This window comes from Lycorma delicatula, chromosome 1, assembly GCF_047948215.1.
Source record: "Lycorma delicatula isolate Av1 chromosome 1, ASM4794821v1, whole genome shotgun sequence".
NCBI lineage: Eukaryota > Metazoa > Arthropoda > Insecta > Hemiptera > Fulgoridae > Lycorma > Lycorma delicatula.
Window position 1 is genome coordinate 294652588 of NC_134455.1, and position 16746 is coordinate 294669333.

Below are 16746 nucleotides of genomic sequence, written 5' to 3' on the forward strand. Positions count from 1 at the left end.
CGTGTAAGATAATGTTTTTGTTAGCTTGCAAGATATTTTTAAAGCATGTAGGAAATAATATGGTGCTAGGGAGTAAGATTTTTTTTTAGGTTAATGATTTTTTGTTGAGGTAACGATGTCATTAGTTTACAGGCTGGTGTTGGGGTTTAAAATGTTAATGTGTAGTCTTTGGTAGGGCTATTAGAGGATGTTTTTTGTTAGTTTTTAAGATGCTGTTTTTTGTTAGCGAGTAAGATATTATTTGTTAGCGTGTAAGATATTTTTTGTTAGCGTGTAAGATATTGTTTTTGTTAGCATTTAAGTTATTTTTTGTTAGCAAGTAAGAATTTTATTGTTAGCGTATAAGTTGTGTTTTGTTAGCGTGTAAGTTGTTTTTTTTTTATTGTGTAGGATTTTATTTTTGTTAGCTAGCAAGATGGTTTGATAGCGTGTAGGTAATAAGGCATTATATAATAACTATTTTAAGGTAAAAGATGTGTTGGGATAATAGGTGGTGTGGGGTTACAAGATGTGTTTGGGTTTTAAAGTGTTGTTACCGTGTAGTTTCTGATAGGACTATAAGTGGTGGTTTTTTGATGAGGAGTGAGATGTAGTTTTAGTTAGCTGGTACGTTGTAATGTTACCGTGTAGGGAATAATATGGTGTTAGGGAATAACAGGGAATAGTGCAAGATGTTGTCGAAGTATAAGATGTTGGGGAATACAATGGGTTATCATGTTGTTGTGTGTTGGGGATATAAGATGTTATGTTTTGCAAACGTGAAAGATGTTTTTTTGTTAACTTGTATGATGTTATTAGTGTGTAAGGATTAATATGTTGTTAGGATACAAGATGTCGTTGCAGTACAAGATGGTGACAGGGTACAAAATATTGTCGGGGGTTTAAGTTGTTATTTGCCAGATGTTTCTTTTTAGGTGTAGGCGTATCCGATATTTTTTGTTAGCATGGAAGACGTTGTTTTTCTTAGCGTGTAGGGAATAAGATGATGTTTGGATGCATATGTCTTTGGAATACAAAATTTTGACGGGTACAACATGTTTTTAGTCTGTTCTTTTTGCTAGCGTGTATTATGTATATCGTTAGCTTGTAAGTGGTGTTTTATTAGCGTGTAAGATAATGTTTTTGTTAGCTTGCAAATATTTTTATAGCATGTAGGAAATATGGTTGTAGGGAGTAAGATTTTTTTTTTAGGTTAACGATATGTTGAGGTAAAGATGTCATTAGTGTACAGGCTGGTGTTGGGGTTTAAAATGTTAATGTGTAGTCTTTGGTAGGGCTATTAGAGGTCGTTTTTTGTTAGGGTGTAAGATGTTGTTTTTTTTTTTTTTTTAGTTGGTAAGTTGTATTGTTAGCGTGTAGGGAATAATATGGTAACCCACCGGGTTGGTCTATTGGTTAACGCGTCTTCCCAAATCAGCTGATTTGGAAGTCGAGAGTTACAGCGTTCAAGTCCTAGTAAAGCCAGATATTTTTACATGGATTTGAATACTAGATTGTGGATATTGGTGTTCTTTGGTGGTTGGGTTTCAATTAACCACACATCTCAGGAATGGTCGAACTGAGAATGTACAAGACTACACTTCATTTACACTCATACATATAATCCTCATTCATCCTCTGAAGAATTATCTAAACGGTAGTTACTGGAGGCTAAACAGAAAAAAAGAGGGAATAATATGGTGATAGGGAAAAAAGTGTTTTTAGGGTAAAAGTTGTTGTAGGTTAGTTGATGTTGTTGGGGTACAAGATGTTATTAGCTTTGTTGTAAGCTTGTTATTTTTTGTTAGTTGTGTATGATGTTTTTTGTTAGCGCTAATAGATGATTTTTATAATGGTCTGAGATTTTTTTTTTGTTAAAGTGTAAGATGTTCTGTTTTGTTAGGTAACAAGATGTTATTGGTGTTTAAAATGTTATTAATGTGTTGTAAGGTGTTGTAAGGTATGGTTTTTTGTTAGCGTGTAAGATGTTTTATTTGTTAGTTTGTAAGCCATTTTTTTTTTGTTATCGTGTAAGATATATTCTTTGTTAGCATGTAAGATATTTTTTTGTTATTCTGTAAGTTTTTTTTGTTAGTGCGTAAGTTGTGTTTTTGTTAGCTTGCAAGATGTTTTTTTAGCTTGTAGGAAATAATATGGTGTTAGGGAGATAGATGTTATGGTGCATGATGTTGTCGAAGTGTAAGATGTTGGGGTATACGATGCGTTAGCATGTTTTGTGTTAGGTTTATAAGATGTACTTTGTTAGCGTGTAAGATGTTGTTTTTGTTCCTGCGTAAGTAATATTTTGTTAGAATGTAAGATATTTTTTTGTTAGCATGTTTGTTATTTTTTTTGTTAGCTTGTACAATGTTTTTGTAGCGTGTAATTTGTTTTTTGTTAGTTTGTTAACTTGTAAGATTTTTTTTACATTTCAAGATGTTTTAATAGCGTGGAGGAAATAATATGGTGTTAGGGAATTAGATGTTTTTAGGGTAAATTGTGTTATGTTACCAGATGTTGTCGGGGTAGAAGATGATCTCGTGTTTTTTGGGGAGGTATATGAGGTCATTTTTTGTTAGGGTGTAAGATGTTTTTGTTAGCTTGTAAGAATTTTGTTACCGTGTAGGGTATAATATGGTGTTAGGGAATAAGATGTTAACGTGCAAGTTGTTATCGCAGTGTAAGATGTTGGTGTATAAGATGTGTTAGCGTGTTGTTTTGTGTTAGGGCTATAAGATATTGTGTTTTGTTACCGTGTAAGATATTTCTTATCAGCGTGTGTTATTTTGTTTTGTTAGCATGTAAGATATTTTTTTGTTTGCTTGCAAGTTGTTTTTATTTTTAGTTTGAAAGATGTTTTGATAGCGTGGAGGAAATTATATGGTGTTAGGGAATAAGACATTTTTAGGGTACAACATGTTGTTGGGGTTCAAGATGTTGTGGTATAAGATGTTAGCCTGTTGTGTTTTTGTTAGAGATATAAGATGTTTTTTTTTTGTTTTTTGTTTCTTTTTGGTAGGTTGTAAGATGTCATTTTTTGTTAGTAAGTGTCGTTTTTTGTTAGAGATAAGATGTTTTATGTTAGGGTGTAAAATGCCTTTTTTTTAGCGTGTAAGTTGTTTTTTGGCAGCGTGTAAAGTGTTGTTATTATTAGCTTGTATGATATTTTGTTAGCGTGTAGTGAATTTAATGTCAGGGAATAAGGTGTTGGTTGTGTTGGGGTAAAGATAATTTTAGCGTGGTTTTTTTTTTTATTAGGCGTATAAAATGTTGTTTTCTGTTAGCGTGTAATATGTGGTTTTATGATAGGCTGTAAGTTATTGTTCTTGTAAGCTTGTAAGCTGAGGTTTTTGTCAGCGTGTAAGATGTGTTTTTTAGCGTGTAGGGAATATGTTAGGGAGTAGGATGTTGTTAAGGTACAAGATGTTGTCGGGGTGCAAGTTATTGTTGAATTTTAAGATCTGAGTTTGTTTTGGTGTGTACTGTGCGAGTTTTTCACGAAATATAAACTAATTACCAACATTCACATAAATATCTTAATGGATGAATAAACACGTGGAAATGCCTGGTGATTCTTTAAGGTACAGATAGATTTACTACGTTTAATGAAAGATTTCAACTCTTCGACTGCAAAGCATATTCTGAAGCAGACATTGATTGGGATCGTAATTTAGTGATAATGAAATGTTGATTGGGTTTTAAACGCTGATGAGGTATCAGATGAATCGATAGAATTTAGAAAAGCTTGAGGAAGAGGAGGTAGAGAAGATTTTTGAGGACATCATCGCAAGAGGTCTGAGTAAAAACGATAAGGTAGAAAACATAGAAGATGAATGGGAGAATGTTAAGAAGGAAGTTCTTAAACCAGCAGAGGATATATTACAGCTGATGGATGAACGTAGAATGCATAAGAATGCTAGTGATGAAGAAGGTGGAAGGAATTATCGGAAATTAAGAAATACTATAAATGGTAAGTTCGAATTAGCGAAAGAAGAGTGGATTAAATAAATGTGTTCAGAAGTCGAATGAGAAATGATCATTGGTAAAATAGACGGCATACAGGAAAGTTACGGAGAATTTTGTGGTACATAAATTAAAATGTGTTAAATTAAGATGGTCCACCGATTTATAATATCAAAGAAAAGGTAAATAGGTATTTAGAATATATTGAAGAGTTATACGACGAAATGAATTAGAAACTGGTGTTATGCAGGAAAAAGAGAAGTCGAAGAAGATGAAAAGAGAGATCCAATACTGAGATCTGAATTCAAAGGAGCATTACATGATTTGAATATGTCATAAAGCTACTGGGATTGGATCGATACCTGTAGAAATAGTGCGCAGTACAAGTGAGAAAACGGTAGATAGATTATACAGATAATTAATTTGTAGATTATACAAAGTTGCGTTAGTATTCAAAAAGAGAGTTTTTGTCATGATACTAAAGAAAGCAGGAACAATTGAAGAATACAGAACAATTAACTTAACCACTCGCGAATAAAAAATCTTAACTAGAATTCTGTATAGAATATTTGAAAGGAGAATGGCAAAATGTCAGGAGAAGACTAGTTTGGTTGTATAGGAACAAGGAAAGCAACTTTGGCGCTCAGATTAAAAATAGAAAGAAGATCAAAGAAAAACAAACCAACAAACATGGCATTGATAAATTTAGAAAAGGCATTTTATAACGTAGACTGGATTAAAATGTTCAGCATTTTAAAAACTTCAGGGTTAAAGTATAGAGATGGAACAACAGTTGCTATCATTTACAGGAACGTAACTGAAACATTAATAATCGAAGAACATAAAACAGATGCCGTAGTAAAAGGGAGTTCGACATGGATGTTTCCTACCCCCGTTACTTTTTAATGTTTATATAGAACTAGCAGTTAATGATGTTAAAGTAACAGTACTAGGTGAAAAGATAAAGATGATTTAAAAATCATGAGAGATAACAGATTGTCATAAAATGAATAATATAAAATGAAGATATTAGACAATAAGCCAATGGATGTTTACCCAAATAAGTAAAAAGTATAAGTACTTTTAATAGAAGAAGAAAATTGTAAAATTGAAAATAAAATAAAAACATGAAGTATCTATGAGTGAGTCCTGGATTACAACTAATTAAAAAATCTAAAACATACAATACAGTAAAAAAAACATACTGTTTATAAAATTCATTTTTGATTCAGAAGCACCTGTACAAAGTGTGATGAAATACAAGGTCATTTACTAAACAAAATGGAATATATAAAATTGATTTTGTTTACATTGTATTATATTTTTGCTTATTAACATTATAATACTATGAATTGTTTTGCTTGAGTATTTTAATATGGCATATAATATATATGTTAATGTAATGATATCAAAATTTGCTATTATTAATATTCAATTATGTTAAAAAGATTCAAATAAATTTGGTTTGGTTTGTCAGATTAATTAGTAATTTGTGTAATTTTTACTGTAGTGATGAGCTAAAACATCTTTTCCAAGATAAAAATATATAATGAATTATTAAAATTGTTTTAGAAGTATGACAATTAATAAATTGAAAAAAATTAAACCTGGCAGACATTTTTTCATGTAAGCCTGGATTAAAGTGAATCTGGTTGAATTGACTTGGTTCATCTTAAAGTATTCTTGGAATATTTGAATTATATAGAAATACCATATTTCATTAAATTAGAATATTAAAGTATCCTTCAATCAGAATCAAAATTAATGTGTAATCATGTTTTGAAAGTTATGTTTTTGGATCAGCTGACTTGTTGAATTGATTTATGTGCTGGAAATTTATCCCTTTATCTTACAATTACTGATAATAAAATTAAGAGATTATAATTAGCATGATTATAATCTTTTAAACTCTTAGCTGATCAAGAGATCATTATTTCTAAGTATTTAAAGAATGAGTCAATTTTATTTTCTGAAAGTTGAAATTTCATCATGCATGATGAAATCAGATTTCAACTTTCAGAAAATAAAATTGACTCATTCTTTAAATACTTAGAAATAAGCATCCAGAAGATTTTTTGTAACTGTTATCCAATTCCATCAAGTTCCCTATGTGAACTTAAATCTTCAGTTCATACCCCTGACTTGGTTAATTACGGACTCCGGTCTGGTCTACAAGGGAGAGACGAACAGAACTCCTACTCAGCTCCATTGCAGAGTCCCATGTGACATTTACTTCATTTACTTACAACCACACAACCGCTATACCTCATAGCCGCATGGGAATCCATGCCCTCGACAATGCAGTCGCCATACCGGCGATAGTAATGTTCGCTCATTTCAAAACTGCCCTCGTCAAAATGGCGCTACACCTCACGGTTGCATGGTAACCCATACCCTTGGCAGTGCAGTCACCGTTCCGCTGACAGCCAACATTCAATAAATAATCACCACAATTTCTATCTAACCGTGGCTCGAATTCCAACACGCTTACCTCCAGCCAATCAACTGCCCAGGCGGTCTCTAGACACCCGGGTGCAACTCTACAAAACCCTACAGCCGTCCTTCTCAGGGCGAGGAAACGGACAATAAACAGGGCAATAGTCTTAGCGGACTATTGGGGCTGGCTCAAGAGAGTTATAATCTGATTTAGCGTGCACCTATATTGCTGAAGTTGAAACAAGGCAGAGAGCCATTACAAGTTATTGAAGGCCCCGGATATGGTCAAAAAGTCGCCGAGTACATATTTACACTCGCTGGACGAAGCCAGATCCATTACTCGAAAACCACTATGAATGACCATGGCGAAAACCATACTGGTCGTCCATCAGTATATGGTTAGACGTCAACCTACTATTAATGCTGAGGTACAAGACTTTCTCTAAAACTTTACCAACTACAGGCAAGAGTGTTAGAGGACGGTAAGAAGAACGTACAGTGGGGTCATTGTCGCCACCTTTGCAGAGCAGTTTCAACTCACCACGAACCAACACGCTGGAAAATGTCCAGCAAAGAGCATCATATTAAAATCCCTAGTCAAGGGACCAAGGTAACATGCGAATAAGGAGCTCCACTGTGATACCATCATATCTGGGGGCTTTATCCTTAGCCAGGCTACCAATTACTTGGCGGACTTCCGCCTCAGTAATCTCAGAAGGCGGAAAATTCTCAGCCAAAACCTACGACTTCCCTGCGAACACATCAATGATATGAGGTTTCACCAACCTCAGTTTCATCTAGAAGCAGATCGTTCATCAGAAGATTGAGAACACGATCTTTGTCTATAACAACTCCATCCTGGGTCGAGAGAGGCGACAGAAGAATGTATTTTTTCTTCTTATGAACAAGTAATCTATAAACAACGTTCCATGGGTCTTTATTTCCCTGGTCTTGTACAAAAGAGCGCCAGGAATCACGCTTAGAAAACGTAACCTCATGAAAATACTCTGTCCTTTTCCGACGGTAGTCCGCAAGCGAAACATCAGGATTACCCTGTGGCTGTGCGGCTCTCCTGAGCCGTCCCACAGCCGCTTCATCGCGGTCAAGTTCCGACTCCACCATCCAGCTACTCTCTCTCATTCCGTGCCTCTGGGAATCGACTGCTCAGCGGCTTCAACTTCCGCAGAAGAAAAATTCTTTGCCAGGTCGTGTAATGGGGACCCGTTCAGACTTCGAGCAAAAAATCGGAGCCTAGTCGCAAGAATATTTGAAAACTTAGGCCAATCCACCCGCCTGTGCAGGAAGCGCCCCTGATGAACAGGGACGTTCCCCCTATAGACATCGCGCAGCCCGCCTACCAACTCAACAACTATTAGTCGATGATCAGTCGTGCAATCGACTATTGACCAGTTCAGAATCTTACCAGGGATATCCTTACCAATGGTAACATCGATGTTTGTGCCATGGAAGGCCCTTCGCAACTCAACTGCATCGGCAAAAGTAGACAATTTGCCGGCTACACTTAAAACTTCAAAGTGATGCTGCGCGATTAAACCTTCGGTTAATTCGCCGCCATCATCCAGATCCCACTTTGCCTAAGAGGCATTTTGGCATTCGCTTCAACATCTATAAGAATAGGACGACCCGCTACCGGCCTAACAATCCTATCCCATTTTTCCAAATGCTGTGCAGTGGGATCCTTGTACTGAAAGTACGAACTAACAACAATTAGGTTCAGACCATCCACAGCAAACTTGACAACGACGTGATGCATGTCAGAGGCTTGAAGACACTATCTAAAGACTTCCTGCACAGTACGGCGGACTTACTAACACCAACGTAAAAAATTCATCCAACCGCAGGAACCTGGCAGATCATCCTTGACCACGTACGGGTGTTGTAGAACAACATCGAGGCTCCGTTTTTCGACAACTGCACCTCTCAATTGACTACTTAGGTACCCTGGGCATTCAGCTGACCGAACTTAACCATCGAGAGAGTTGAAATAAATCTCAACTGCCCTCTTGTAACAACCACACTCCTTACTATTCACGGAAACCTTGCGCAACCTTTTACGATCATCTCTTTTTTCTGCGGACAAATCGATGTTCTGTTCTCTAATCAGGGCTATAACCTCATCAGGCAGGATACGGTCAATGTCATAGATTATGACCCGAGGCCTACGACCACGCTTGGTCCACCTTGACCTCAAGCTTCTTAACCGCAGGAGAGCCCTGGATGACTTGGACCGTCTCCATATTATCTGCAACAAACACTAGACCCTTGCCGGTCTCTTTAATGTCCCTAATACGAAGGCCCTTCCGGCTTTCGCGAAGAGCAGCCTGGAAGTCCTTTTTAAGGTCAGCACTCGATTTAGATGAACCGTTTGGCTTATTCAGGAATAAAACCACGGGTTTCTTGGCCTGACTGGCTTCCCGCCTTTCACGTACAAGCTCCGCATAGCGTTTGAACTGTGCTAGAACTGGGGCCGCTTTCTGAAGCACTTTGACTTCTTTGGGCTTAGAGACCAAAATCTGATACCCCTTTGCCACAGCAGAGAAGGCCTCTCTCAACTTAGTTAGACGGAGAAGAATAGAGCTATTTTGTTAGGCATGCAGTTAGGCTATACTAAGTATATGTGTTTTCTTTGCGAATGGTACAACCGACCCAGGGATAAACATTGTTACCAGAGATTTGAAAAAAACAAGTCAACTTAACTCCAAATGGGAAAAATGTTATTCATGAGCCCTTAGTTGAATCCAAAAAATATTTTTACCTCCTCTCCAGATCAAGCTATGACCAATGAAACATTTTTGTAAAAGCAGTGAAGAAGGATAGTACCGGATTTTTGTACATCAGGCAGAAATTTTCGAATATAAGTGAAGGAAAAATTAAAGAAGGAATATTTGTCGGTCGTCACATAAGAGATGTATTTAACTCATGTAAAATACATCATCTGATGTAGAAATCGTTCATATATAGTGTAGAAAGTACAGCTTGTAACATTTAAAAATGTTTGCAAATGTTTTCTCTGTAAACAAAAATCCGAAAATTACCACGATATTGTTAATCAACTTCTTACTTCATACAGAGCTGTGGGATGATATGTCTTTGAAAATACATTCCTCCACTCACATCTGGATTTTTTCCCGGACAACCTCGGAGACGTAAGTGACGAACACGGTGAACGTTTCCACCAAGACATTTCGGTGATTGAATGCCGCTATAAAGGGAAATGGAATACTAATATGATAGCCGATTACTGTAGGACATTAATTCTGGATGTGCCTGAGGCTATTTATAAAAGAAAAGCATCAGCCAAATCATTCTAACACAGGTATGGCCATGCAAAATTATAAATTTCACAGATTTTAACTGTATTTTCCCTTAATTTTGTTTTGAAGCGTAATTTATTTAAAACTAAGGGGATAGAAAAATTGTATTTACAGATCTGAAATGTACGCAAAAAAGCAATTCAAGAATTGGTATTACAGTTACAGAAATATTAAACTTTTTTCTTTTTTTTTATCAGTGTAATTAATTAAAATAAGCAAATAACCGTTAAAAACCTGGATTTTTTTGAATCGTTAATATTTTTGGTGCTGCCGTGTTTTTAACTGAGCACTGACTTCAATAGTGATTTGAAGAAGAATTGAATAGTAATTATTATTTGGCAATTTTTAATGTATTTTTAGATAAAAGTTTTGTTATGCATATATATTTTATTTTACCTTGAAGTAGCACATCTGCACATTTTTGTATCAGAAATATTTTATTTGTGGTATTTTTTGTTCATTTTAAAGAAAAATGGTTTTATAAAAATACAAGAATTACATTATCGAAGGAAGTGCCTACACCATTATTGTTTAAATCACTTCTTTTTTCCGTTTGAGAATTATAAAGTATGAAATATGGACAGGAAACCATACATTTGTCATTAAATGACAATTCATTTTATACTTCAAAAAACCTGGAAATTTAATATGCACGGATGTACTACCTAATTTCATGTGAATTACGTTTGTCCGAATTAGATGCATAATAAATTATAACAAAAACAGGAAATTTATCAATTTTAATAGATGAATAAAGCCTCAGTAATATAAGTCATTAATTTCAGATTAATTATCGTGTCATTTTGTTTAGTTTTACAGATGAAAGGTCGCTTCGCTTTCAGTTGGTTTCATTGAAAAATACCAAGGATATTTATTATTTTTCCTGCAGAGAAATAAACTCAGTCATGCGAGCTGAGTAGGAGATATAAATATTAAGAAAAAAAATTAATTACTGTAAAACAAACGAAATTGAAAGTTAATTGATAATTGCTGTTCATTCTAAAAATTTGTACGTTAACAGATTTTTTAATCAAATAATAATTCTACTGATTAATCCGATAATTTATTTGTGAAAATGATTTCAAAATTTTTTATAGTATCATCATATTACGTAACACAAAGTATTGTTGTTTATTTAATAATTTTCTGTTTGATTTTTGTGGTAGTTTAATTTAATTTTTTTGTTATGAAGGAAAACTCATATATTAAGAATATTGGTAAGTTGTGTACCACTGAAATATAAGTTAAAAAAATACTTTTTATATAAAATACTGACATATTTTTTATTTACATCAATTTACACTTTTAAAAAACCGACTTCAAAAAGATAGAATAAAAATACAAAAGTTTCTTTTTATATTTCAGTGAAAAATTTTAAAAATCTACTAACTTAATTCCGCGTCGAGTTTTAAAAATCTAAATTTAAAAAAAGATTTTTATTTTTACAGTTTTTTGAAGTTAGTTTTATGTTCTTTAAAAACCTTATTTCAAATTTTTTTATGTTTTAATCAAGGGGAGGCCTGCAAAAGTCGTTACCATTTGAAAAATGCAACTCGAGAAAGTTGTGTCACGGTAAAGACACTTATGGTCATCAAGCATGTGGTAAGACTGCTCATAGGAATGCAAGAGTATATATTAATTATTTTATCTCATGTTTTATTACTAATTTTTTTACATTTTCACATGAAAATTCGTTTGAATATAGAATGGCATTTGAATATACACAATTATTAAATTCTATATTATATACTGTTAACCCTTTTTTTCTTTTCCTGTTTAGCCTCCGGGAATTACTGTTCAGGTATTCAGAGTATGAATGAGGATGATATGTATGAGTGTAAATGAAGTGTAGTCTTGTACAGTCTCAGTTCAACCCTTCCTGAAATGTGTTGTTAATTGAAACCCAACACCAAAGATCAACGGTATCCACAGTCTGTTAGATCGTGGATATTGTTAACCCTATATCAAGCATTAAACATTGATGACATAAAACTAACTTTTCACGGTCTGTATAGAATAAGTCAGTTTTTGTTTAAAAAAATTTCTAGTAAGCTTATCTGAAAGGAAATTGTTCAAATAAAGTTGTTCAGACAGTTGCTACGAAATTGTTGTTCTGAAAGAAAATTGTGATCACTAGATGACCTAAAATAAAAATTACCTTTGTTAAAATGAAAATCATGAGTAACTGAGCGGCCATCCCTTTTAAATTGTGATTACTTTTAAAAAATTGAAAGTCTGTACTAATTTATTTCTTCAGCCAATTACTCATGAATGTGTAATATTTTTCTATCATGTTGATTTGATTTTTATCTAATTTAAATCTTGCCCATGTACCGTCTCAAAAATATGCTGAAGGACATGTCCTTCGCTTGATAAGAAACATTTTTTTGCCATTTTCTTCTTGAGTATAATATTAATAAAGACAAACTAAAAACACAGACAAAAACATTTTTTGATAAATTTGAAACTTTCTAATTACTGATTCATGTTTTTTTTTCAAATTCAGATAAATCTCTAGTAGTGTCTTCAGAAAATATATATACAGTACAAGCCTACACTTTTTTGAGAAAAATTAAAAAATATGAAAATATTACAAAAGAGTAAGAAAATAATTTAAAAAAAATTATAAATAAAAATAGATTAGATTTGACTATTTTATTCATAACAATACCAGAATATTTAAGTGTATTTTGAAAAATTTTTCTCTAAAACTAATAACTTTTTTAGTTTATAAATGATTAATTTAAGAGAAACAGACACTGCTTGTACTACTGGGACCAGAGTAAAGGTCAAACATAATACCTTTAGAAAGTTATATATATATATATATATATATACTCAATTTTAAAAATATAAGCATTTTTAAGAATCACATAAAATCTTCAACAGAAAATTTTAATTTTTTACTTATTTTTTATCTCTTATCTTTGATGAGACAAAATTAATTAGTGTAGTTAATTTTTATTTATTTTTTGTTTATTGTATAATTTTTGCTGAGAGACTTGTAGCAACAAGTCTTTTACTTTTATATAGCAGGCAACTTTAAGTTTTAATTGTAGATAGTAAAATTTATTATAATGTTATAATTTTTACATTAGTGTAAGTTATAAAATATTTTTTTTTGTAAATTTTTGTATTTTACAGCTAAAATCAAATGATAAATTAAATAATAAATTCTAACCTACATTCAAAAATAGTTATTATATGATTTAAAATGTACTATACATTATTTTAATATTTTCTGTAATTTTATAATAAAGTTTTATTTGTATATTAGCAATTTAAGAGAGTAAATTAATGCCAAACCTGAAAAAGTATGTTTTTGACTCCAATTTTTTGAGCTTTTCCATACTTTTCTCAAAAACTATTGGAAGAACAATTCTGGGACCTACCCTTTTTTAAGTTAAAAATTATATCTCATCCTCAGTTTTGGAATGATCACCACCATGATAATATAATTAATGATTTGGTAAAAAATTTCTATAAAAATGTGTTCTTTACATGTAAATTCATATGTTAAGGAGATATTGAAATATTTTATTTAGATCCAGTAAGCTACATATTTTTAATTGGACATTTTCTAGAAAGTAAATAAACCTTACTTTTTAAAAATTTCAAATGGCAACTAATTTAATTTTTGAATTATTATCTCAATAAATATTTGTTGTCAAGAATTGATAACCAACTACTAAATAAACCATTAACCAAATAATACCATCAACTAAATAATATCAGAAGCACTTCATTTTTAATGAAATCATACTTAACTTACTTCAAAACTATTTGAAACTACAAATTGTAAAATAATTACAAATAACTAAGTGTAAACAATTTTTTAGAGTTGATTTAAGTGGTGAAACAAAACAGAAGAAAATATCAGAATGAATTAGAATTAATTTTCATTTATCCTGATGTGAAAAGTAGTTTTTTTTACTTCCTTGTTTTTTTTTTTAGACATATGCTGTTAATATTTATTGTTGTTTTAAGCATTAATTTTTGTTACAGATTAAATATAAAAAAAAAATATTCTACCACTAATACTACTAGTAACGGAAATAATACAAGAACAGAATAGAATTCTGTATCGTATTATCAGTAAAAGAAATAATGCTCATTCCTAACATTTTGAAATCTGACTTTTGGACAAACATTACAGAGAGGAGAACTGCATCAATGAATGAACAGGTGGGATGAACCAAACATGGGAAGGATTCGCTGATGAAACATGGATCAAAGGGAAAACCGCCACTTAATACAGTTATTACCAGTAAAACAGTTTTTAAACACTCAAATAAAGTTCCTAAAAAATGAATGGTAATAATTTTTTTTAAATTTCTTAATTCAATATTTTTGTTACACGGGGATATAAAGTTTTCATCATCACTCTTAGTAGATTGTACTTAGTCCTTAATAAAGATGTATTTTTATAAAAATGGTGAATGTTTACAAATCATTTATTAATAAAAATCTTCTTTTTACTATAGAGGAAATGAAACCTGGCTTAAAATTCAGTTTTACCTTTCCACTCTTTCTACAATTTGTTGCATCTACAAGCATTAATTGTATTTTCATCTTAAATTTATTATTTAATTAAATCAGTTATCATTTTGTTATGAAAGAAAATGCTTCAGATTTTATATTAAGGAATTTTTTTAAAAAGAAGGATCCCATCCTTAGAGTAAGAATTTACAACTTATCTTAGGTAAGGTTTGCAGTAATCTCCTAGTGACAACACTGTACTCAAGATTAGTTCCACTTGCTAGTCATAATTAAATGTCTAAAAAATGAGTTCCAGTTGAAGTCTCTGAAATTCCCCCAAAATCAGAAATATTACGTTAGATATATAAATTTTGTGAAGTTGGGACTGTCAGAACCAAAAGGGCCCAGACCATCCCTGTTAAATGCATTTCTTTCTGAGAATATAAAAAAAATTTAAATAACGTGCTCAGAAAACTTCACACAAAGTTTTCCTCATAGATTGAACTATCAACAGCTACTGGTTTCAGGGCTACAAAAAAGTTAAAATTGCATGCTTAATTTATTGGTGTTGAAAATAAATTAAAAGAAACAAATCATGAAACACATTCAAAGTATTATAATTGGTTTTAATCTTTTACCGATTAAAATAGGATTGAGTTTATTTTGGAGTTGAGGCACTGTTTTCCTGGAGCATTCTGTGAACAGTCAAAATAACGATTTACATATCAATGAAAATCCTCTCACTTTTAATAAACATTAATTGTATAAATGTAAAACTTGTGTTTGCTGTGTAACCTTCTGCCACCATGTAGATACATATCCTTTAATATTAAAAAAAACTAGATGGTTTATAATGACTTAATTAAAAATTTATTGTTTTATGGCAATAAAGTAAATGGGAATGTTACAATCAGATGGAGATGCTTCTAAGGTTCAAATCCTAGTTACTTTTATACGGATCGTGGATACTCGTGTTCTTTGGTGGTTGGGTTTCAATTAACCACACACCTCAGGAATGGTTGACCTGAGACTATACAAGACTACACTTCATTTACATTCATACATATCATCATTCATCCTCCGAAGTAATACCTTATGGTCGTTCTGGAGGCTAAACAGAAAAAGAGACAGATGGAGATACTGCTAATGAAATCATAGGTATCTTGTGGAATTCTTATGGTGACAGGTTAATCTCAAAAGACTGAAGTCCACCAAATTGTTATCCAGACCTTAGACCAGATTTTTTCCCTTTTGGGATATTTAAAAGTTAATTTTTAGAACAATTTTCACATATTGGATCACCTAAAAACTAACATATTAAGAGTGGTTTTAAACATAATTGAACCATCATTACAAAAAGTGCCTTAAAACATAAAATAAATTTTTAAAACATACTAAAAAAAGGGATAAATATTGCTTTATTTGAACTAAAGCTAATTCACACAAAACAATGTGACAAAAACACATCTTTCCTCTTGCAGAAACCTGGAAAATTTTGATGTTAGTATTAGGTAGATTTTAATACCCTTTTGCTGGTTATAGCAACATTTGATTAATTATTATAAACTGAACAATCAAACTTCTTTTTCAGTAGAAATTGCACTCTAACACAAATCAGTTTCTGGTTTTTAAGCTAACTTGGACACAAATAATGGACATGTGTGCATGTACGCACATACATCCCATTCACACACACACATGCATGCGTGCGCACACAGGTTTTTTCTTAAAATATCTTGGGCCTTTGCATTAGTAAAAAATCATTCTAACCATCAACAAATTCCTGTTTTTTCTTATTATCTAACCACACCAACCTTCAAATTAAAGAAACATTAAGTTGCAACATAAACACATGCTTACAATTTGTTTTATTAATTTAAAATATGTTGTCTGCCGGCCTCCGTGGTGCAAGTGATAGTGTCTTGGCCTTTCATTCAGAGGTCCCGAGTTCAAATCCCAGTCAGACATGACATTTTCATATGCTACAAAAATTGTCATTCATCTCATCCTCTGAAACAATACCTAATGATGGTCCTGGAGGATGTTGTTTAGATATAATTTTGTTTCAAAATATTTGGATCAGAAGGGGTTGGTAAAATGTGCCAGGTACTAGGACTCCATGCCTTGAGCAGCTTGTAATAACTTTGTTTTAAATGATTTTCATTCAAATAGTTTTAAATGGTGGTTGGATAAGTTAATAGTTTTTTATACCATGCTACCATTCAGTTATGTGTATCATGTTTGGTGCTTCCCCTTTCAGGGATTGAATATACTGGTATGCTATAGTGCCAAATGAGACATAATTTGCCATTTACAACATAGACAGTAAATGGCAAAGTATGATGACTGTCAAAAATGGAGTGTTGAGCTTTTTTTGCAAATCTTTATGTTTCATTGTTCAACTAGTTCTTTCTTTTTCCTGTTTAGCCTCTGGAAATTACCTTTCAGATTATACTTCAGAGGATAATCAGGATGATATGTATGAGTGTAAATAAAGTTTAGTCTTGTACAGTCTCAGTTCAACCATTCCTGAGATGTGTGGTTAATTGAAACC